We start from the raw sequence: 26,749 nt of genomic DNA on the forward strand, positions 1-26,749 counted from the left end.
TCCAGTCCATGTTGCAGCAAATGTTGGGTAATCGTTTTTTTGATGGCTGAGTAATATTCCATTATATATATGGACCACATCTTCTTAATCCAGTCATCTGTTGAAGGGCATCTTGGTTCCTTCCACAATTTAGGTATTGTGGACAATGCTGCTATGAACATTGGGGTGCATATGGCCCTTCTCTTCACTATGTCTGTATCTTTGGGGTAAATACCCAGTAGTGCAATGGCTGGATCATAGGGTAGCTCAATTTTTAACTTTTTGAGGGACCTCCACACTGTTTTCCAAAGTGGCTGATGATTTGTTTTATGCATCAACTTTACCGGATTATCCAGATACCTCATACAACATTTCTGTGTGTGTCCATGAAAGTGTTTCTGCAAGGGATTAGCATTTGATTCAGGAAACTGAATAAACAGATCCACCCTTGCTGGTGTGGGTAGGTATCATCTGATCAGAAGAGACAGCCTGAATAAACCGAAAAGGCTGAGGAAGGCAAATTCCCTCTCTCTCTTCTTGGGGTGAATGTCTACCTTTTCTTGCCCCAGAACATCAGAGTTCTTGGGTTTGGGGACACTGAGCTTTCACCAGTGGCCCCCTGGTTCTCTGATATTTCATCTTGGATTAAATTATACTAGTTTTTCTGGTTCTCCAGCTTTCTGATGGCAGATTGTGGGACTTCTTGATCTCCATAATTTCATATCTGTATCTTTTATCTATATACTGATATCTATATAATCTATATCTATACCTTTTATTGGTCCTGTTTCTCTGGAAAACTCTAATATATTTCACTTTAAAATGAAATGGTGTATCTTTCACAGAGTAACAATAAAATATTTCAAATGTAAATATCAATCTGAAAAAAACAAAAAACAAAAAACAAAAACACCTTACCTCTTCCAACAGTGAGAAGGCTCAGTTCTCTTAAGTAACCAAGGGTATGATAAAAGCATATGCAGCCTGGGATATTATCTTGAATAAGTCACAGACATAATCTTTGTTTTCTAGGTAGATTACTCAAAAGTAAAACAAAAGAAAACAAAAAACAAAAACAAACAATTTTCTATGAAGAACAGACCAGTAATCTAAGAAACTTTATCATTTTAATAGAGAGAAAATGAAGCTTCCAGTGTGTATCAATACACTGTTAGACTCATTTTATTTATTTTTTTTATTTTAATGTTTTTTTATTATATTATGTTAGTCACCATACAGTACATCCCTAGACTCATTTAAAAATGGATCTTATAGAGGGGCACAGCTAAGATGGCGGTGTACTAGGAGGACCATAGGCATGTCTCATCCCTTGAACACACTCATTAACTATCAAATTATTCTGAATAGTTAAGAAATCAACCTGAGTACTGACAGAACAACCTGCACAACTAGAGGGAGAGAAGAGGCCACACTGAGAAAAGAAGGAAGTACAGAAATGTGGTTTGGGGGAGAAACAGATCACAGGTGCTGCAGAGTGGAGGGAGCCCTGGTCATGGAGGAAGGCGAGAGGGAGTGGAACACACAGGGATAAGCACAAGGAGAACACTTCCCCAAAGCCATTGGCTAGGAAAATGAGAGGGGCTGATTTCTGTGAGTTTTTGCAAACAGCAGGGCTCAAAGACTGACATTTTAGAGGTCAGCAGGCTTGGCTGGGATAGAGACCTGAGGACACTGCCCTACTCCTGGAGAGAGGGCACACAAGCAACCCTGGGACAGACGGCACAATCTGAGGGTTACCTAAGGCACATGAGGGAGGCACTGCTCTTCTTGGAGTGCATCCATGAGACATGGCATTGCCATTTCCCTCCTGCACCTCACAGCATAGGCACAGATACTCCTGCTGAGGGCGGCAAACCCAGACACTGGCTGTTTAGCCTGCTTTGCTCCAAATCCCATACCCATGTGCACTAGTGTAACTGCCCTTCTAGGTCAAACCTGCATCAGTTCCAGCATGATGAGATCCTCCCATAGAAGACAGCACAGGTCCCCACCACACCAAGTCCCAGACATTTGGAGTTTTAAATGTCAGTAGGATTGTCTGGGATAGAGCCCAAAGGGCACTGCACTGCTCCAGGAAGCCAAACAACCTGGAGACAGACAGCATGAAAACAGTGATCTGAAAAATGCCCGGACACATGAAAGGAAATTATTTCCTCTTCTGGGAGTATTGCCCTGAGAGCAGCGAGCATGGAGACCCCTCCCCATGGACAAAGAAGCAGGCTGGCACCATTTCCCTTCCCTGCACAAACCAACTTTAGTAAGCAGCACAGTGCCAGCCTGGCTGCATAATCTGCTTACACCAAGTCCTGCCCTCCTTCACTCTGCTGGTACTGCTTTTCCTGGGCAAGAGTGCATAAGGCTCAGCACAGCAGGGCCCTTCGCCAGAAGGCCAGCAGAAACCTCTGCATGCACCACATCTACCAACCAGAGTTCTACAAGGCTTCAGTTCTAGTAGAAGTAGCATCAGGTCTCATTTTACAAGCAGGCCAGAGCATGCCTAGTTAAAACTCACCTCACTCTGCCTAAAGTCCAAACACTGCCCAGTACAGGCAAGGACAGCATTTACAGACAACTGACCTGAAGGATAAAGCAGCCAAAACACAGGAGCTGAGTACATGCAACACACACCAGAGACACTCTCTGAAGTGCCAGGCCCAGGACACTATATGACCTCTTCTTCATAAAGCCATTACACTTAGGAGCAGGAAACACAACAGGCTTTTCTGACACAGAGAAGGAGACAGAGACCTAGACAAAAAATGAAAAGACAAAGGAATTCACCCCAAAATAAAGAACAATAGAAGATCACAGTCAAGGATCAAGTCAAAGCAGATATAAGTAATATGCCTGATGGAGAATTTAAAGCAACAATCATAAGGATACTAGCTGGGCTTTGAGAAAAGCATAGAAGATATCAGGGAGACCCTGACACACAGACAAAAGATTAAAAAAGTCAGAAATGAAAAATGCAATCACTGAGATTTGAAACCACTTGATATAATGACCACAAGGATGGAGGAAGCAGAGAAACAAATAAGTGATATAGAAGATAGAATAATGAAGCTGAATAAAAGAGAGAAAGGAGAATGATGAATCACAAGAGTAGATTTAGGGAACTCAGTGACTCTATAAAGCATAATAATGTTCATAGCATAGTAAGGGAGAAAAGAGAGAGAAGAAGAAGAGAGAGAAAAGGGGGCGAAGGTTTATTTGAAGAAATAATAGCTGGAAACTTCCATAATCTGGGAGAGGAAACAGACATCCAAATGCAGGAGGCACAGAGAATTCCCACCAAAATCAACAAAAGCAGATCCATACCAAGACATATTATAGTTAAATTTGCAAAATATAGTTTAAAGAGAAAAAAAAATCCTTAAAGTGGCAACACAAAAGAAGTCCCTAACTTACAAGGGAAGATCTATAAGGCTACCTATACATCTCCCCACAGAAACATGGCAGGCTGGAAGGGAGTGTCAGGACGTATTCAACGTCCTGAATGGGAGAATACTGCAGCCAAGAATACTTCCTCCAGCAAAGCTATCATTAGAATAGAAGGAGAGATGAAGAGTTTCCCAGACAAACAAAACCTAAAGGAGTTTGTGACTGCTGAACCAGCCCTGCAAGAAATATTAAAGGGGACTCTTTGACTTTAAAGGAGATACCAAAAGTGACAAAGACTAGAAAGGAATGGAGAAAATCTCCAAAATTATCAACAAAACAAAAAATAAAATGACACTAAATACATACCTATCAATAATTACTCTGAATGTTAGTGGAGTAGATACTTCAATGAAAGGACATATTGTGAAAGAATGAATAAAAAGTAAGACCCATTTATGTGCTTCCTACAAGAGACTCAATTTAGACCTAAAGACACCTGCAGATTGAAAGCGAGGATGGAGAAACGTATCATGCAAACGACATCAAAAGAAAGGCAGAGTAGCCATACTTAGACAAACTAGGTATCTTTTTTTTCTTTTTCAAGCTTTTAATTTAAATTCTAGTTAACATATATGGGAAAATTGGTTTCAGGTGTAGAATTTAGTGGTTCATCACTTTCGTATATTACCCAGTACTCCTCACAGGTGCACTCCTTAATGCCCATCATTCATTTAGCCTATCCTCCCAGCACCCCCCCCCCCAGCAACCCTCAGTTTGTTCTGTATAGTTAAGGGTCTCTTATGGTTCATCTCCCTCTCTCTTTTCTTTTTCTTCCTTCCCAAATGCTCATCTGTTTTGTTTCTTATATTCCACATATGAGTGAAATCATATGGTATTTTTCTTTCTCTAACTGACTTATTTCACTTAGCATAATACACTCTAGCTCCATCCACGTCATTGCAAATGACAATATTTCATTCTTTTTCATGGCAGAGTAATATTTCATTATATCAGTTGAAGGACATTGGACTCTTTCAATAGTTTGGCTATTTTTGATAATGTTGCTATAAACATTGAGGTGCATGTGCCCCTTCGAATCTATATGTTTGTATCCTTTGGGTAAATACCTAGTGTTACAATTGCTGGGCCATACGGTAGATCAATTTTTAACTTTTTAAAAGATCACTTTATTTATTTTAGAGAGAAAGAGAAAGGACAAGAGAGAGAGTGCACACACAGAGAGGGGAGGGGCAGAGGGAGAAAGAGTCTTTTTTTTTAAGATTTTTTTTATTTATTCGACAGAGATAGAGACAGCCAGCGAAAGAGGGAACACAAGCGGGGGGAGTGGGAGAGGAAGAAGCAGGCTCATAGCGGAGGAGCCTGATGTGGGGCTTGATCCCATAATGCTGGGATCACGCCCTGAGCCAAAGGCAGGCGCTTAACTGCTGTGCCACCCAGGCGCCCCGGGAGAAAGAGTATTAAGCAAACTCTGTGCTGAGATAGAGCCAGATGTGGGCTTGATCTCAGGATGCTGAGATCATGACCTGAGCCGAAACCACAAGTCATTCACTCAACATTCTCTGCCACACAGGTGCCCCTGAATCAGATCGTCTTAACAGATATATTCAGAACATTTCATCCTGAAGCACCAAACTACATATTCCTTTCAAGTGCATCTGGGACAATCTCCTGAATTGATCACATACTAGGTCACAAATATGGCCTCAACAAGTACAAAAAGGTTCAAATAATACTATGCATATTTTCTGACCACAATACTATGAAACTTGAAGTTGACCGCAAGAAAAAATTGGAAACACCACAAATACAGGAAGGTTAAACAACATGCTACTAATCAATAAATGGGTCAACCAAGAAATTAAAGAAGAAATTTAAAAAATATATGGAAAAATGAAAATGAAAATATGATAGTCCAAAACATCTGGGATTTAGCACATTCATTCATAGGAGGGAAGTAGATAGCAATACAGTCATACTTCAAGAATCAAGAAAAATCTCAAATGAGCACCCTAATCTTATACCTAATGGAGCTAGAAAAATGACAAAGTCTAAAGCCAGCAGAAGAAGGAAAACAATAAAGATCAGAACAGAAATAAAAGATATAGTAACTAAGAAAACAGTAGAACAAATCAATGAAAACAGGAACTGGTTTGTTAAAAAAAATTAATAAAATTGATAAAACCCTAGCCAGACTTGTAAAAAGAATAGAGAATGGACACAAATAAATAAAATCATAAATGATAAAGGAGAGAGAAATAATTACCAACACCATAGAAAACAAACAATTATAAGAGAATATTATGAAAAACTATATGCTAACAAATTGGACAACCTGGAAGAAATAGGTAAATTCATGAAAACACAAAAACTACCAAAAATGGAACAGACAAGACCCCATTAAAAAGGAGAACTACAGGTCAATATCCCTGAGGAATTTTGATATAGAATTTCTCAAAAAATACTAGCAAATGGAATCCAACAGCACATTAAAAGAATCATTCTCCACAATCATGTGGAATATATTCCTGGATTGTAAAGGTGGTTCAATATTTGCAAATTAATCAACAGGATACACCACATTAATAAAAGAAAGGATAAGATCGATATGATCCTCTTAATAGATGCAGGAAAAACATTTTACAATGTACTACACTCACTCTTATAAAAACCCTCCACAAAGTAGGTTTAGAGGAAACATATCTCAACATCATAAAGTCCACATACAAAAGACACACAGCTAATATCATCCTCAGTGGGGAAATACTGAGAGCTTTTCCCCTATGTGCAGGAACAAGACACGGATGCCCTTGTCTCACCATTGTTATTTAACTAATACTGGAAGTCTTAGCCTCAGAAATCAGACAATAACAAGAAACAAAATGTATCCAAATCAGCAAGGAAGAAGCCAAACTCACTATTTGCAGATAATATGATTCTGTACATACAAAACCAGAAAGACTCCATTAAAAAATTGCTAGAACGGATACACAAACTCAGTAAAGCCACAGGATACAAAATCAATGTACATAAATCTGTACACCAATAAAAAAAGCAGCAGAAAGAGAAATCAAGCTATTAGTCCCATTTACAATTGCACAAGAACCATAAGATATCTAGGAATAAACCTCATCAAAGAGGTAAAAGATCTGTACTCTCCAAATTATAGAACACATATGAAAGAAATTGAGGATAACACAAAGAAACGGAAAAACTTCCCATGCTTATGGATTAGAAGAACAAATACAGTTAAAATGTCTCTACTACCCAAAGCGATCTACACATTTAATTTAATCCTTATCAAAACACCAACAGCATTTTTCACAGAGCTAGTACAAAGAATCCTAAAATTTGTATGGAACCACAAAAGAATCCAAATACCCAAAGCAATCATAAAAAATAAAAACAAACCTGGAGGCATCACAGTTCTGGACTTCAAGCTATATCACAAATTTGCAGTGATGAAGACAGTATGGTACTAGAACAAAAACAAACACATAGGTCAATGGAACAGAATAGAAAACCCAGAAATAAACCACATCTATATGGTCAACTAATCTTCAACAAAGCAGGAAAGAATATTCAATGGAAAAGAGCCTCTTCAACAAATGGTTTTGGGAAAACTGGACAGCAACATGCAGAAGAATGAAAACTGGACCACTTTATTACACCATACATAAAAATAAATTCAAAATGGAAGAAAGTCCTAAATGTGAGGTAGGAAACCATCAAAATCCTAGAGGCAAACACAGGCAGTCACTTCTTTAACTTTGGCTGTAGCAAATTTTTACTTGACATGTCCCTGGAGGCAAGGGAAATAAAAGCAAAAATGAACTATTAGGACTTCATCGAGATAAAAAGCTTCTGCATGATGAAGGAAACAAGCTAAAATGCAGCCTATGGAATGAGAGAAGGTATTTGCAAATGACATATCTGATAAAGGGTTAGTATCAAAACTCTAAATAATTTATCAAACTCAAACCCAAAAGAACAAATGATCCAGTTAAGAAATGGGCAGAGGACATGAATAGATACTTTGCCAAAGAAGACATACAGATGGCTAACGGACATATGAAAAGATGCTCAAAATTATTCATCATCAGGGAAATACAAATCAAAATTACCATGCGATATCACCTTAAACCAGTGAGAATGACTAAAATTAGCAACAGGGGAAATAACAGATATTGTTGAGGATGCAGAGGAAGGGGAACAATTTTGCACTGTTGGTGGGAATGAAAATTGGTGCAGCCAATCTGGAAAACAGTGTGGAGGTTCCTCAAAAGGTAAAAAAGGAACTACCCTATTACTCAGCAATTGCTCTATTAGGTATTTACACAAAGGATACAAAAATACTGATTCAAAGGGATACCTGCACCCTGATATTCATAGCAGCATTATCAACAATAGTTGAATGATGGAAAGAGCTCAACTATCTATGGCATGATGAATGGATAAAGAAGTGGCAAATACATACAATGGAATATTACTTAGCCATGAAAAAGAAATTAATCTTGCCTTTTTCAACAACATGGGTGGAACTGGAGAGTATTATGCTAAGTGAAATGAGCCCATATGGAAAGACAAATACTATATGATTTTACTCATATGTGGAATTTAAGAAACAAAACAGATGAGCACAGGAGGAAAAAAGGCAGGGCAAACTAGGAAACAGACTCTTGACTGTACAGAACAAACTAAGAGTTACTGGAGGGGTGGGGGATGGGTTAGGTTGCTAATGGGTATGAAGGAGGGCACTTGTTATGCACACTGGGTATTATATGTAAGTAATTAATCACGAGATTCTACACCTAAAACTAATAATTACACGGTATGATTATGCTAAGTGAAATAAGTCAAGCAGAGAAAGACAATTATCATATGGTTTCACTTATATGTGGAACATAAGGAATAGCATGGAGGACATTAGGAGAAGGAAGGGAAAAATGAACGGGGGAAATCGGATGGGTAGACGAACCATAAGAGACTACGGACTATGGGAAACAAAGAAGGTTTCAAAGGGGAGGGGGTTTCAAATTGGTTGGCCAGGTGATGGATATTAAGGAGGGCATGTATTGCATGGAGCACTGGGTGTTATGCACAAACAATGAATCATGGAACACTACAGCAGAAACTAATGATGTACTGTATGGTGACTAATGTAACATAATAAAATTTAAAAAAATTACACTGTGTGTTAAGCAACTGGAGTTTAAAAAAGCATGGGAGACTATGGACTCTGAGAAACAAACTGAGGGCTTCAGAGGGGAGGGGGGTGGGGGAATGGGATAGACTGGTGATGGGTAGTAAGGAGGGCACATATTGCATGGTGCACTGGGTGTTATACACAACTAATGAATCATCGAACCTTGCATCAGAAACCAGGGATGTACTGTATAGTGACTAACATAATATAATAAAAAAAATAAAAAAAAAGGAGGGCACATGAAGTAATGAGCACTGGGTGTTGTATGCAACTCATGAATCACTAAATTCTACCTCTGAAACTAATTATACAGTGTATGCTAATTAAATTGAATTTAAATAAAATGTTTTAAATTACTTTTAAAAAAAACTTGAAAAATTAAAATAAATAAGAAAGAATCCAATATGTAACTTTCTTCTCCCATTCCATGGGTTGCCTCTTAGTTTTGTTGACTGTTTCCTTTGTTGTGCAGAAGCTTTTTATCTTGATGAAGTTCCAAAAGTTCACTTTTGCTTTTGTTCCCCCTGCTTTTGTGTCTTGAAAGAAGTTGCTGTGGCCGATGTCAAAGAGGTTATTGCCTATGTTCTCCTCTAGGATTTTGATGAATTCCTGTCTCACATTGAGGTCTTTCATCCATTACAGATAAAGGACTGGTATCCAAGATCTATGAAGAACTTCTCAAACTCAACACCCAAAAAAACCAAATAATCCAGTCAAAAATAGGCAGAAGACATGAACAGACACTTCTCCAAAGAAGACATGAATGGTTAACAGACACATGAAAAAATGTTCAACATCATTAGCCATCAGGGAGATTCAAATCAAAACCACACTGAGATACCACCTTACACCAGTTAGAATGGCAAAAACTAACAGGGCAGGAAACTGCAAGTGTTGACAAGGGTGTGGAGAAAGGAGAACCCTGTCTTACACTGTTGGTGGGAATGCAAGCTGTTATAGCCACTCTGGAAAACAGTATGGAGGTTCCTCAAGACATTAAAAATAGAACTACCTTATGACCCAGCGACTGCACTACCACGTATTTTCCCCAAAGATACAGATGTAGTGAAAAGAAGGGGCACATGCACCCCAATGTTCACTGCAGCAATGTCCATAAAAGCCAAACTGTGAAGGAGTCCAGATGTTCTTCAACAGATGAATGGACAAAGATATGGTACATATATAAAATGTAATATTACTCAGCCATCAGAAAGGATGAATACCCAGCATTTGCATCAACATGGATGGAACTGGAGGGGATAATGCTAAGTGAAATAAGTCAAGCAGAGAAAGACAATCATCATATGGTTTCACCCATATGTGGAACATAAGGAATAGCACGGAGGACCATAGGGGAAGGGAGGGAAAACTGAAGGGGGGGAAATCAGAGAGGGAGATGAACCATGAGAGACTATGGACTTCAGGAAACAAAGTGAGGGTTTCAGGGGGGGCGGTGAGGGGATGAGGTAACCAGTGGATGGGTATTAAGGAGGGCACATGTTGTGATGAGCACTGGTTGTTATGTGCAACTAATAAATCATTGAACACTACATTAAAAACTAATGATGTATTATATGGTGGCTAAGTGAACATCACTAAAAAAATAGAAAGAATCTTATAAATGTATCCATTTAATCTTAGCCAGATTTGATTTCACAAAATAAAATTATTTCCCCATAAATTTACAATCTTCTATATCCATTCAGGTTCTATACTATTCTTTTGTTTCTGTTTTCTCATTTTTTGAAAGATTTTATTTCTTTGAGAGAGAATGAGAGAATGTACAAGCAGGGGGCAGGGCAGAAAGAGAAGCAGATTCCTTGCTGAGCAGGAAGCCCTACGTGGGGCTCAATCCCAGGACCCCAGGATCATGATCTGATCCAAAGGAAGATGCTTAACTAACTGAGCCACCCAGGCGCTTCTGTTTTCTAATTTTTCTTTTTTTTTTAAGTTTATTTATTTATTTGAGAGAGAGAGAGCAAGGGGGGGGCAGAGGGAGAAGCAGGCTCCCCGATGAGCAGGGAGCCCAACATGGGGCTTGATCCACGGACTCCAGGCTGATAATCTGAGCCAAAGGCAGACACTTAACTGACTGAGCCACCCAGGCACCCTTCTGATTTTTCTTAAGGACAAAAATACTCCTATTTTTTCCTACAAAACAAACAAAAACCAGATATCTTATATTCCTTACATTCTTTTCATATAAAATCACATTAAAGTTGCCTTTCATACTCTGTATAACAGTTTTTCCTTCACTCTGTTTCTAACAGTTATATTTTAATATATTGATTATAACTGTTAACCAATACAATCTTTATAGAAAAACCTAGGAAGTAAACTATTGTTAATTGTTATATACCAGTGCTCTTCAGTAGATTAGCAAATTTTATGAATGTACCATCTCACAATCTCTAGAGGTATATGCTTTGTATGATAAAATTCTCCAATTTATTAACAAAACCTAATATATTTAGCCTCTTTGTACCATAAAAAATAGGAAGCTAAAAGTAGGACAACTTAAACTTATGCTTAATAATAAACATTTCAGTGCTTTAGCTTATATAGAAATTATTTAGATATTCAATGGATAGCTATTACTTAATTTTGCATAACTCTAAGGTTGTAAGTTACCAAAATATTTTGGAAAAATATTTTTAAGCAGACATATTACAAAACGCAATTATTGTTAAAATGAAGTCTGCCATGGGGCCCCTGGGTGGTTCAGTCAGTTGAGCATCTGCCTTCGGCTCAGGTCATGATCTCAGTGTCCTGGGATTGAGCCCCGTGTTGGGCTCCCTCCTCAGCAGGAAGCGTGCCTCTCCCTCTGTCTGCCTGCAGTTACCCCTGCTTTTGTGCTCTCTCTCTCACTCTCTCTCATGTCAAAAAATAAATAAAAATAAAATCTTAAAAAAATAAGACTGTCAGAAAGACTCAATTTTATTAAAATTAATCTTATCTTTTTTATTGTAATAATTTTTTATTATGTTATGTTAGTCACCATACAGTATATCCCTCATTTTTGATGTAATGTTCCATGATTCATTACTTGCATATAACACCTAGTGCACCATGCAATACGTGCCCTCCGTAATACCCATCACCAGCCTATCCCAATCCCTGATTCCCCTCCCCTCTGATGCCTTCAGTTTGTTTCCCAGAGTCTATAGTCTCTCATGGGTAATTCCTCCTTCTGTTTACCCCACCTTCCTTCTTATCTTTTGTACAATCTTAAACATCTAGTGTATATAATATTAATTTATTTGACTAGTAAATGGAAGTAGAATAGAAATGTATGCTTGCATTATAGTTAATGTTCTCTGAGGATATACCTGTATCATTAAATCAACAATATCAAAGTAGTCTTATCTATGTATGGAATTACTGATCACTATATTGTACACCTGAAACTAATATGATACTGTATGTCAACTAACTGGAATTAAAATAAAAACTTTTAAAAAGTAGTCTTATTTACCAAAGATTTACCTAAGCCATGTAAATTTTAAAATATTTGAGTTGAAGGGTGCCTGCGTGGCTCAGTCGTTTAAGTGTCTGGCTCTTGATTTCGGTTCAGGTCATGATCTCAGGGTTGTGAGATCGAGCCCTGCGTTGGGCTCCACACTCAGCACAGAGTCTGCTCAGGATTCTCTCCCTCTCTCTGTCCCTTCCTGTGCTCACTCTCTCGCTCTCTCAAAGTAATAAATAAAATCTTTATAAATGAAACATTTCAGTTGGTTCCTATATTTCTGGTATAGAGAAATATTTAATTTACATAAGTGTTTATTTCTAAGTCAATTATGATAGAACTCCTTTAAGAAATGTTATAAATTAATTAGGTAGTGCCATCAGAAGATTGGAAAATTACACACATGCACATAAAAATGCAATCTGAGATTTTATGATTTTCATTTTTAAAATTTTAGCCATGAGTCAGGCATAAACATAATAATGCAAAACTCACTAGCTTATGTAAGAGTTGGTTGTATTTTTTGATCCATTTTATATCTTTATTGCAAATGTACTTATGGCAAAGGGGAAATGTTAAAGGTTATCTGTTCAATATGAGGTTAAAGCTTTTTACCAATAATTATGGGAAGATTCTTAAGATTTCCCTTGCTCTGATATGTAGTCTTGTAGAGCTGTAGAATACATTTTAGGACAGAGACTGAGGTGACATGGAGCAGCTCTCTGGCCATCTCTAAAGCCTCTCTGAGTGGATAAAATACCCATCTGTTTCCAATTAGTTTTTTCATTTTTCTTTTCAGCCTCAAGTAGTTGCTTTTTGGAGTCCTTGAGTTTTTGAGAGTCCCTGATAGGGCCAAGGGCCTAAAATTTCAGTGACCATAGGGACTTAAGGAGCTGGAATCAGAAAAGAAATGTCTGGCAGGAGTGAAGAGAAGGGTAGAGAAGGAAAGGCTTGAAGGAAGACATATGAAAGGATGCAAAGAATCTGAAGAAAAGATCAAAGGTGGTAAAAGGAGGAGTGGACTCTCACATCATACACAAAGATAAACTCCAAATGGATGAAGGACGTTGATGTGAGACAGGAATCCATCAAAATCCTAGAGGTGAACATAGGCAGTAACCTCTTTGACATCAGCCACAGCAACTTTTTTCATGACACATCTCCAAAGGCAAGAGAAACAAAAGAAAAAATGAACTTGTGGGATTTCATCAAGATCAAAAGCTTTTGCACAGCCTAGGAAACAGTCAAAAAAACTAAGAGGCAGCCCACGGAATGGGAGAAGATATTTGCAAATGACACTACAGAGAAAAGACTGGTATCCAAGATCTACAAAGAACTTCTCAAACTCAATACACAAGAAACAAATAAACAAATCATAAAATGGGCAGAAGATATGAACAGACACTTTTCCAATGAGGACATACAAATGGCTAACAGACACATGAAAACATGTTCAAAATCATTAGCCATCAGGGAAATTCAAACCAAAACCACATTGAGATACCACCTCACACCAGTTAGAATGGCAAAAATTGACAAGGCAGGAAACAACAAATGTTGGAGAGGATGTAGAGAAAGGGGATCCCTCTTACATTGTTGGTGGGAATGCAAGTTGGTACAGCCACTCTGGAAAACAGTGTGGAGGTCCCTCAAAAAGTTAAAAATAGAGCTACCCTATGACCCAGCCATTGCACTACTGGCTATTTACCCCAAAGATACAGACGTAGTGAAGAGAAGGGCCATATGCACCCCAATGTTCATAGCAGAAATGTCCACAATAGCTAAATCATGGAAGGAGCTGAGATGCCCTTCAACCGATGGCTGGATTAAGAAGATGTGGTCCATATATACAATGGAATATTACTCAGCCATCAAAAAGAACGATTTCTCAACATTTGCTGCAACATGGATGGCACTGGAGGAGATAATGCTAAGTGAAATAAGTCAGGCAGAGAAAGACAATTATCATATGGTTTCACTCATTTATGGAACATAAGAAGTAGGAAGATTGGTAGGAGAAGAACGTGAAGAGGATGGGGGGGGGGTAAAGAGAAGGGGGAATGAACCACGAGAGGCTATGGACTCTGGGAAACAAACTGAGGGCTTCAGAGTGGAGGAGGGTGGGGGAATGGGATAGGCTGGTGATGGGTATTAAGGAGGGCATGTATTGCGTGGTGCACTGGGTGTTATATGCAAGTAATGAATCATGGAACTTTACATCAAAAGCTAGGGATGTACTGTATGGTAACTAACATAATATAATAAAAAATATTATTAAAAAAAAAAAGGAGGAGTGGAGGTAATGGAAAGACAGAGTCTTTAGAGGAGCCAGTGTGGGGAGATCTTAAATTTCCCAAAGAAGCCATTAAAATTCCAAATTACTTTTAGTTAGTTAATGATACCAAAAAGAAGTAGAGAGAGATAGTGATGTAGCAGTATATTGTCACTTGGAGTTTTAAGACGGGGGTGGAAATACAAGCTGGTACAGCCACTCTGGAAAACAGTATGGAGATTCCTCAAGACGTTAAAAATTGAACTACCTTATGACCCAGCAATTGCTCTACTGGGTATCTACACCAAAGATACAGATGTAGTGAGAAGAAGGGCCATATGCAACCTAATGTTCATAGTTGCAATGTCCACAACAGCCAAACTGTGGGAGGAGCCAAGATGCCCTTCAATAGATGAATGGATAAAGAAGATGTGGTATATATATACACAATGGAATATTACTCAGCCATCAGAAAGGATGAATATCCACCATTTTCATTGACATGAAATTTGGGGGTATTATGCTAAGTGATATAACTCAATCAGAGAAACACAATTATCATATGGTTTTACTCATATGTGGAATATAAGTAATAGTGCAGAGGATCATAGAGGAAGGGAAGGAACACTGAATGGGAAGAAATCAGGGAGGGAGACAAACCATGAGAGACTCTGGACTCTGGGAAACTGAGGGTTATAGAAGGGAGGGAGTGAAGGTGGGGCAACTGGATAATGAGCATTAAGGAGGGCATGTGTGGTGATGAGCACTGGGTGTTATATGCAACTAATGAATCATTGAACACTACATCAAAAACTAATGGTGTACTATATGTTGGCTAATTGAACACAGTAATAATTTAAAAAAAAAGACAGGGGTGTTCTGTTAACTGACAAAATGCCATTGGAGAAGCAGGATTAAGTTGAGAGAACAAAGAGACTTCAAAGAGAACCAGAATTAAATAGCAAATGGCAATTATCAAAACGAAGAGCTAATTAGTATTGCCAAGGACGTGGAAGAGGAAAAACCCATGTGCACCTGTTTTTAAGAATGTAATTTGTTGCAACCACTATGGAAAACAGTATGGAGGTCAATCAAAAAATTAAAAATAGAACTACCGTAGAATCCAGCATCTCGCTTCTGGGTATTTACATGAGGAAAATGAAATCAGTATCTTGAAAAGATATTTGCAACCTCGTGTTTACTGCAGCATTATATACAACAGCCAAGACGTGGAAACCACCTAAGCATCCAATGACATATAAATAGATAATACACACACACACACACAGAGTCATACACACAATGAAATAGTATTTGGTCACAAAGAAGAGACCCTGCTATTTGTGACAACATGGATGGGCCTTAAGGGCGGTATGCTAAGTGAAATAAGTCAAACAGAGAAAGACAAATACTGTATGATTTCATTTACATATGAAATCTAAAACGAACAAACAAACAAACAAATAAACACATAGGTAGAATAAATTGGTGGTTGCCAGAGGTGGGGCGTGGGGGATAAGTGAAATGGCTGAAAATAAAAGGTAGAAACTTCCATTTATAAGATAAATAAGTCATGGGGGTGTCATGCACAGCATGGTGACTACAGTTGACAATTCTGTATTGTATATCTGAAAGTTGGTAAAACAGTAAATCTTAAAAGTTCTCATCACAAGATAAACCTTTATGAGGTGTATGTTAATTACATGTATTACATTAATCATTTCACAACATATATATATATTCATATATAATATTATATATATATATATATATAATGTTATATCTCAATTAAAAACAACAACAACAAAAAGACCAGGAAGACAAAGTTTGTTATAGCTCAGGAGTCAGGGTATGAGCCCTACTCAAAACAAGAAGGGGAACAGCAAGGACTTCCATCCCAGCAGATACCTTTCATGAGAAGTCTGGGAGTCTAACTTAGTTTCAGTATGTACTCAAAATTGTAAGAAACAAGATCTGTCCTCATCATGCTTCAACAGACATTTGTCCAGAGCATTAGATCAGGACTTGGACTCACCACCATAAGAGCGAAGTTTGAAGATGATACAAGGGCCCCTATGCAGCTGAGAAGTCCAGTTGTAATGTCTGAGGAGATTCCAGTGGTGGTTCAATCCCGATCCAAACTGTGGAGCCAGTAACTATCAAAGATAACAAAGCCACACACTAGTTAAAGTGTAAGGACAAATTTTAATCACAAATATGTGATCTGAACTCAGCTTCTATTTGCTCAGAGGTGACTGGTCCTTTTAAAGGAGAATGAAGGAGTAGGAAGGGGGTGAGCAGAGTCTCAGTAGAGTCAGGAAAGTAAAAAAATTACAAGAAGTGGGAAGGAGGATTGATCCGTATGGAACCCATCTGGGTTTGTTATCTAGCGCTTATCAAAGTTAGGCTCCTGCCTTTCCACAGAGACTGAGAAACTAGGACCCTTATCTGGAGTTGGCTGCCACAAACAGCAAATTCTTTTGCTTGAATTTTCTCAGGCATGCACTTTAATCCCAGGGTGGGGGTGGGGAGAGGTGTGGGGAAGGAAGGGGGAGTCTAGGGTCATCCTAAAGATGCAGCTTGAGCTCTTAGAACCTAGGGCTGTTTTTGTTCAAGTCCCTTGGCCAAGTCTGTTATGTTCAGGTAGTACTATTTATCCTTAAAGTATTACGAATATACAAATATTAGGTTTGGCTAACTATTGCTACTTCATCCCCACAAGCAGCTGATGAAGACAATGCGTCAGGAAAGCTCTCTGCTGTGAGACAATGGAGAAAATCACGAGGTTTGTGTCAGGCAATCAAAGATCCTGTAAGAGACAGAGGCATAGCAGGACAGAAACTCCTGGGATAAATGGCCTTTAAGGGGCGCACCCACACCGGACCGCGGCACCTCGGCGCCCACTACGGGCACCGTCTGTTCCGGTAGGGTCCCTTTGGCTCAGTGGCCCTTGAGTCTTTTACACGGCATTCTTTTTTAAGTCAGCTCTTAGCCTCCCACCTGTGGACGTCAGAGGGCGCTGTGAGCTAACCCCTCTGAATGTTCCAATCACTGTATTAGTCCTAAGCACAGGCGCAAAATGACTAAGAAAACGGAGCCTACACGCAGAGGGAGGGTTGTGAGGCATGGAGAAAGGGAAGCAAACAGAAGCATTCAGGATCCCTGCCATCCACTGGAAACCCTCTCTGCCGCCTCCATCCTGACCCTTTCCTTGGCTCAAAAGCACTCCTGGTAACGTCCAGGGACCTGTCCACCAGATAGGAACCGTCCTCACTTGTTTTGACTATCTTCCCGACAGGCAGACCTCATGGGCAGGGAATAACATTTCTAGGAACAAGACACAGACGTTCGAAATTCCCCAGCACCACATGCATTCCTTTGTGGGCTGCCCCTGCATTACCTCTGACTTTCCTCTCTCACCTGCCCAATCCCATCATGCTCTGCCCTTCATGCTCCAGATATCCTCACAAATTACCTTTCCCAAAGGTCCTTTGAATTCATTGGCCTCTTCACATTCCCTTGCCTGTGATGAGGGAGGATATACTTTTTCTTCTCTCTGCGCTTCTCATTTTGCAGCGTTCACTGTTTCTCATACTTCCTCATACTTCGGCACTTCCTCCAAGAAGTCCTCTTTGTGCAACCCCTTGCAAGTCTGATTCCTTCTTCTGAGTTCCCAAGTGCAGCTCTCCATCCATAGTTTAGTTTCTTGTTAAGTTTTAGGAATTCCCACTGGACCACAATCTCAGAGAATATGGAAACGTCATCTATGTTAATCCCCCATGAGACCCCTCAAGTGTATTGGAGCCAGGGTGACTAAGATTTTCCTCTTATTGAAATTTAAAATCAAATAAGGCTATTTCAATCTCTCACATCCCACACCTCTAGTGTTTCTAGATACAGAATTTTTTCAACTGCAAACAGGACTGAAATCTGAAGACACTCCATCAGGTAGTCAGCAGCATAGCATAAGATCTTGCCTTTTGACTGAGACGGTTTCTTCACAACCCATCACTCTATTAATAAATCACCATCATATATATTTCTTCTTCTCACCTCCTTAGCACCCATTCTTTGCCTCTGGGTAAGGTGTCTCACCTTGCTGGATCTGAGTTAACTATGCATTCACCAAGAATCAACTCAGCAATTAGTACTCCTTTTATAAACCACTTAAAACATCAATTTTCAGTTTCATCAATTTTAACATGCACACATTCTCACATTTTCCATCCTAGAGAGAGAGAGAGAGAGAGAGAGAGAGAGAGAGAGAGAGAGAGAAGCTTCTTACAATTAATGGTGTCTCAGAGAGCACAGTGTCATTTGCATATGCAGACATAAATTTCATCTGAAAATCCTTATGTTGGCATTTTCTAGTCATATCACCAATACAAAGTTCTGCTGAACTGGTGCCAGTGTCTTGGAGGAAAGTCTTGGGGACAAAGAAGGAGTGTTCTCTATTAAGAAATGCTACATCACAATCTCTACTAACAACACTGGGAGACATTACATTAAACCTTAAGAACATCAATGACTGAGTCCAAACCTGATTCTGAAGAACTGGATGCAGACTGTGCAGATACTTTTGAGAACTTAGTTAATTAGCTTCATTTTTTATATATTTTTTTAAATTTAAATTCAATTAGCTATTGTATCGTACATCATTAGTTCCTGGTATAATGTTCAATGATTCATTAGTTGCAAATAACACCCAGTGCTTATATATATATATATATATATATATATATATATATATATATATATATATATATATATATGTGTGTGTGTGTGTGTGTGTGTGTGTGTGCGTGCGCTATATCTATATCATTTGTGAAGGGCTTTTTTAAATAAGTACAAACTAAGGATTATGACCATTATGATAACATTTTTTTCATTAAGGTACATCTTAAATTGATGATTCTTTGATCTGATGACATAAGATAAGTCCTACCCATTTGCAATCAAAGGGAAACTATGCAAAATCTAACTCTTCTATTCCTATTTGTATTACAACCTCTAGGTTTTTCATCTGTCTTCTTTTGTGGATTTTATTTGAATTATTCCTTCCCTAAACACTATTAATAAAAGCCCAAAACCTGGTGTACAGAAATCTTTCATCTAGTTTTGCAGAAGAAATGAACCAGAAAATTGTTAGGAAATAAAATTTTAAAAGATGAAAAATTCTAGGGATCTTCCACCTGAAATTTTGGAATCCATTAGCATGGTTTGGGCAACTCTCCTCCTGAGTACTCAACCCAAAGCAAAAGAACATGGCCACTGAAGCGCTCTATGAAATAAAATAACAGATACAAAGGGTAACAGTTCCTAAACATTTTAAGTACTGAAAATATTAGATTGAATTATCAGGGAAAATTGTTTAACATGTAAATACCCACTTTGACTAGATCAAGTAAAGTGGGGACACATTATCATTCCTAGTGATAACAATGCTACTTTTCGTAATTTACACAAATACATTATGTAAATATAGGAAAATAATTCTAATCCTATAATTGTTCTTTTAGCTTTTTATGAAGAAGTAAAATAGATAATTATTCTAGTAATGCTTCAAATATCAATAGTTTGTTCTTGGCACTGCAAATGTGGTGATAAAGAGATCATAAAGCTTGAACTGGCAGATTATTGAGTTTGAGCAAGCACGTTCACATTTTTAACAAAATTTTGTCCCATAATCTAAACATTATGTCTATATCTACGTATACATATGTGCACACATATATATTTGATGTCAGAAGTGTTCGAGATTCTGTTATAGGAATGGTGATAAAACAGGGATAAAGGAAGAAGAATTACCTGAACTGCACTCTATTCTAATACATGTTCAGTGTCCACTGTTTATCCAATTACTTGTGTATAGTTGTGGAAATCCTCCTCTCTCAGTTTTTATGGTATCCCAGTAAAAATATTTGTTCAGAGATAAGTCAGACAGACAATGGCAAATACTACATGATATCTCTTGTATGTGGAACCTTAAAAAAGCCAAGCTTACAGAAACAGTGAGTAGAATGGTGGTAAGCAGGGCTAAGGGCTAGGGGGAAACAGGATACTGGTCAAAGGGTACAAACTTGCTGTAAGAAGATGAGTAAGTTCTGAGGATACAATGCACAACATAATAATTACAGCTAACAATACTGTATTATATACTTAGAAGTTGCTAAGAAACTAGATCTTAAATGTTCTATTTACAGAAAATAAGTTATAATTATGTGAAGTGATAGAAGTGTTAGATGATGTCATGGTAATAATATTGCAATAATAATTGTATCAACTCAGCATGTTGTATACCTTAAACTTATATAATGTAATATCTCAAATAATTAAGTTCCATCTCAAACTACCTTAAAAAATCCTCTTTGGATGTAAGCTTGCAAGAGTGCCCTTGTGCCTCTTAACACTACAATGGGATCAGGCACCAAGCTGTAGGCACATCTCCATGGTTCCTGGCACCAATCAGGATGCTACACTGACCTACAGACACTTTCCTAATTCATTGTATTCATCCTCTTTCAGTTTAACCTAAGGATAAACCCAGGGTTCTGTGGTCCATTATCACTTACCTAGCACATTCTTTCTCCCAATGGAATGGAGCATGGACTTTTAATAGTCATATATATTTTCAATTCAAGGTCATGGGTGGCAACACTGTTTCAGATACTAATATGTTGAATCTTTGTCCTTGAAAAGCCCAGATATCATATTTATTTTAGAAGATTCTGACCTCCCAGTCATTACCACATGGGACATTCTCCTCTAATTTTAGAGTCTACCAAAGGACATTTTTGCCTATGGAATAATGCTAGCCCAGACAGGATCTATTATAATATGTGAACTGACACTCAGGGCCAGAGCCAAAGTTAGAGTCAACATAAAACCTCAGTGGTGCCCATGTAATGCAGTTCTGTAGGATGGGAAGAACAAACAGGAAGCAAAGGAGAAGACAAAACAAAGGACTTTTAAAGGGCCAGTAACCATGTCAAGTGGTTTGTGATGACAATGATACTTAATGCTTAAAAATAAGTTTGATAATTTTTCTTAATTGTGTATCTTACATGTTATTCCTGCTATTTAGGTCAGGATTCCAAGCAAGAGACATGGCCCTATTTAGTCTCAGTCTGTTCTTCTATAACATGTGGAAAATAAATATACCATTGGGATTGTTTGAGGATGCAAACAATCAATGCATGTGAGAAATAACTAAAATCATTGATAATATTCCCTGAGCTCATTGCAGGTGTCCAACCCTGCTCAAAGCTGTTCTCATAAACTGTGTCACAGCACAGGAAATGTGTTCTGTGGCTTTGACTAAACCTCAGGTATCTCTCTCCTAAAGAAACCCCTACACAGAAGCCACAATTCAATTGGCAGCAATGAAAGGGATGCAGGGACAATTATGACCTGGATAAGTGTTCCAAATGACTTCCCCTGTGTGAGCATTTGAGCAGAATCCTGATGTCCTTCCTTAAAAAGCATACTGGAGGACTGGAGGAAGAGATAGAAAGCTACCAACTAAGAATGCAAAAATGGAAATCAGATGGATGCTGGGTCCGTAAGGATGTTCTTAAGCTTTCCAACAGTCCTGGCTTGCTTGCCCTAGGATTTTGCCATGTACATAAAAAATAAACTCATTGCTTCTGTATGTAACTGTTGTAATGTATTGTTTTATACCTTGATACTTAAAACATGGCTTTGTAACACCTGGACAATATTCTAAAAGCAACAATCCAAAGAAGCAATATCAGAGTCCTTCCCAAAATTGTCTTCTCTCCTCAGTCTGTTCCTTTGTTCTCTCCTCTGGTTACTTGACCTCCTGTGGTATATGCGGGAGATAATTTTGCAGATAAGAGAGGTTTAGGTAAGAAAAACAGAGTAATGAAATGGTCAAAATGTGTTAATTTATTCAAAATGGTTAAATTATTCAAAAGTTATAAGTGGGATGGTATTTTATAAATATCAAAATGCTTCTGAGTACATATAGGGAAATGAGTAAAAATCGTGCTATCTTATGACATGAAACAATTTTATTTTATTTTTTAAAGATTTTATTTATTCATGAGAGAGAGAGAGAGAGAGAGAGAGAGAGGCAGAGGCAGAAGGAGAAGCAGGCTCCCCACAGAGCAGGGGCCTGATGTGGAACTTAATTCCAGGACTCTGGGATCCTAACCTGAGCCGAAGGCAGATGCTTAACCGATTGAGCCACCTAGGGGCCCTTTGTTTTATTTTTATAAGATCTATTTATTTTAGAGAGAAAGAGAGTGAGAGCAAGAGAGAGCAGTGCGGAGGGCTGAGGGAGAGGAAAAGAGAGTCTGAAGAAGACTCCACACTGAGTGTAGAGCCCCACATGGGGCTCAGTCTCACAACCCTGAGATCATGATCTGAGCTGAAACCAAGAGTCGGATGCTCAACTGACTGTGCCACCCAGGTGCCCTGGCATGAGAATATTTTAAAAGCACTTTGGCAATATCTAGCAATATGTTAAAGGGGCACCTTCTGGCTCTAAGAATCTCTACTACAAAAATGTATACATTTTAGTATACATGTTTATTTTTATGTTTAAGAATGTTTGTTTCAACATTGTTTCTTGTATCAAACAACAATAACAACATAAACAAAGCTCCCCTAAATATTGAAATATCAAGGAAAAATTGGTAAACTGGAAAATCATTGTGGCCCATCAATACAATGAAATACTATGAAAACTTTTATTACGATTGTATAGTGTGTATCTGTCAATGTATGAATGGATAAAGAAGACATGGTATACATCTATGCAATGGAATATTATTCAGCCACAAGAAGAAGGAAATTCTGCCGTTTGCAACAACTTGGATAAAACCTGAGGGCATTATGCTAAGGGAAGTCAGTCAGATAGAGAAGTCCAAATGCCTTATGATATGCATATGTATTCTTGTATATGTATTCTAAAAAGTTGAATTCATGGAAACAGAGAGTAGAGTGGCTCTTAATGGGGGTTAGGGCTTGGGAAAATGGGTTGATATTGGTCAAAAGGTAAAATTTCTAGTTATACAATGAATATGTTCTGGGAATCTAATGTACAACATTGAATTATAGCTAATAAACTGTACTGTATAGTTGTAAGTTGCTAAGTGAGTAAATGCTTTGTTTTCACCACAAAAATAAATAATTTTATGATGTGATTGAGGTATTAGCTAATTTTATGATAGTAATCATTTTGAAATATGTAAAATGTATCAAATCAACATGATGTATGCCTTAAACTGACATAATGCTATATGCCAATTATTTATCAATACAACTAGAAAAATTTAAATTATTAAAAATACATGCTTGCTAAAATATTTCAAGTAGACAACCATACAAATGTTAGGTGATAATTTCTCTCCCTTTTACTCAAATTTAATGTAAAATGTTCACCTTCAAAATAATATTTAGTTGGGGTGCTTGACTGGCTCATCTGTAGCGCATGCAAACTCTTGATCTCGGGGCCCTGAGTTCAAACACCATGCTGGGTGCAGAGCTTACTTGAAAAAAATAATAATATTTAGCTGAAATGTCAATTTAGTGTGACTGAAAAGATACTTTTGTTGCAAAAGCAAAAGTAGGAAAGGTGGTTCTGGAAAAAAAAAACTTTTGCATTTAGCGTTTAATCGTTCATTACACAGAAGAACATAAAAATTCAAATTCAATTACCAAGACCCCAACAATTAGAGAGAAAATATATGAAGAATATGGAGAATCAGCCAGAATATTAATTCAAATATATATGCTAGCCCTATCATGAAGGACTCATCCTCAAGACCTAACCTAAACCCAATTACCTCCCAAAGTACCATTGCTTTGGGGAATAGGGCTTCAACATATGATTGGGGTGGGGCACAAACATTCAGTCTGCAACATTCTTTACTGTTACTTTTTATACTGCATCATTTTTATGGCAATAGAAATCATTTCTTTATCTGCCAGAATGACCACTTGTCTGCTGTATCAAAGCAGCAGGTTCTTCATCTGCTCAGAACATTCATATATCCTCCACACACAGTAGAGTGGATGCCACATGGGTGACTCAGTATTTCATTTCACAAAAGTGAATGAAATGCTGCATCAACCTTCCTATCCTTATTCAAATAAGCCACACAAGTACACAAAATATAATCTGGTGTTTTTGATGATCAAATTATTTAGTAGTGTCCTGAGTACAAAGATAAAGTTGACGTGAGTCCTGTAGATAGGATATGAGCCTATCCACAGCTCTGCTCATTCTACTTATAAATCCATGAATACGGCATATAATTTCTCCGCAAATCACCAGCATATGTAATACCTTGTTACCTTAGTTACCTGCACTTCTATGCGGATAATCAAGGAATTCTGAGGAAATCACAATTCTGTTGCCTGTATGAACTTCCAAAAATAAGTATTTAGTGGTAACTAGTTTCATGCTGAACAAAAACATATATTGCCATGTGCATGTGTCTGTGTCTGTGTGTGTTTCTTTCTCAGACAGAAAAATACCAGGTCAAGGTAAAGTCAACAACTAATATTTATGGATCCTGTATTTTCACTCCAGTCATGCTTAATTTTTTTCCCTGTGCAGAGCTTTTTATTTTGATGTAGTCCCAAGAGTTTAATTTTGCTTTTGTTTTCCTTGCCTCAGGAGATGTATCTAGAAAAATGTTGCTATGGCTGATGTCAGAGAAACTACTACCTATGCTCTCTTCAAGGATTTTTATGGTTTTAGGTCTCACATTTAGATTTTCAATCCGTTTTGAGTTTATTTTTGTGTGTTGTTTAAGAAAGTGGCCTAATTTCATTGTTCGACAAAGCAGGAAAGAATATCCAATGGGAAAAAGACAGTCTCTTCAACAAATGGTGTTGGGAAAACTGGACAGCTACATGCAAAAGCATGGTTAATTTTTTTAAAGTCATGGTTAATTCTTTAGAGCTTTCCTGGGCTTCCTAGCTATTGGACTTGAAAAAAAAAAAAAGAAGAAAATAAACACTCTTTTTCCAACTGCCCTTTCTTACTGACATTGTTGGTGAAACATTTCAGGGCTCAGAGATTTTTGAAGCTCAGAGGTTTATAGTGTTTTGTTTTGTTTTAACATGAAGCTAAGACAATTACAAAGTATGACTTAAACTAACCACAAAATTGTGTGATGGCCAAAATCCAGAAGAGTAATACATACCAGGTGAATTCTAGGAAATTCAGCTCTTCCCTGTGAGTAAGGGTTGTGGGTGTAGAGAAATCCTCATGTCTAAGCCCCGATCTCTATAGCACACTTAGTAACTATATATACTTAGTAACTTAGTAACAAACATGTATATATAATATATTGTTATAAACTATATATTGCTACACAGATGTTTATATATATGTACATATTTATCTACTGATATATCTATGTATATATGTATATATGTGTATATATATGTATATATGTGTGTGTGTATATATATATATGAAATATGATCTGATCATAATCTACTTCTGGGCCATTCCATGAGGAAGAGAGAGTAAGACAGAAAGACAGCTTGTGAACTCTAACAAATACCCACAATAAACCTATCATACTAATGGGTCTGAAAAAACTAAACAGATATGAAGTGTTTATCCTGAGTATATTTTGAATTTAGAAATATGGGTTTTGAACTGTGTCCTTAATGTATTTACCTGTTTAATGGTTAAATAATGTCCATGATGAAATTGTGTGTGTATATGATCAAAGAAAAGCCCTAAAAGTAGAGTTCTGACAAATACTATACCATCAGAGATTTATCTATAATCACTGTTCCTACCATTAATATGATCACATGTGCATTCACATAAATGTAAACACACACATGTATACACATATACACTCATAAGCCCACCTTCAAATAATCCACATAAGTATTTAAAAATTAGAGTAAATCTTTAGGAAAGAAATACACCAAGATTTTGATACTGGTCACCACTGTAAGGTGAGATCAGACAAGATCTAGGGTATATGCAGATTTCCAATGTCTACAGTTGAGACTTCTATACTTATACAATTAAATAAAAAGCACTGAAGCAAAATATATATAATGCATAAGTCATTATAATTGTATTAGAAAAGTAAATTAGAAAAGATGTCTAAATATGATTACTGTTATTCTATGCTTTTCTGATTATATTCTGCTTGCTCTGTTTTCTATATACTCTCTACAACTTTGCAGAACTTCAGGGAATTCCAACTAACTTTCAAAAATGAAGGATAACATACATTTCATTCTGTAAGTTTTGGAGAACTGATAAGAAAGGAGAAAAATTAAGGTTTTGAAGAGAATATAGTAATCATAATCACAATAATAGCCAAATTTATAAGGCATCAATGAAGAGGCTTTAGGAATACCTTAGTGAGGAGAATTTTAGCCTGACAGTGTAGAGATC

This window comes from Ursus arctos, unplaced genomic scaffold (genome assembly GCF_023065955.2).
Source record: "Ursus arctos isolate Adak ecotype North America unplaced genomic scaffold, UrsArc2.0 scaffold_28, whole genome shotgun sequence".
NCBI lineage: Eukaryota > Metazoa > Chordata > Mammalia > Carnivora > Ursidae > Ursus > Ursus arctos.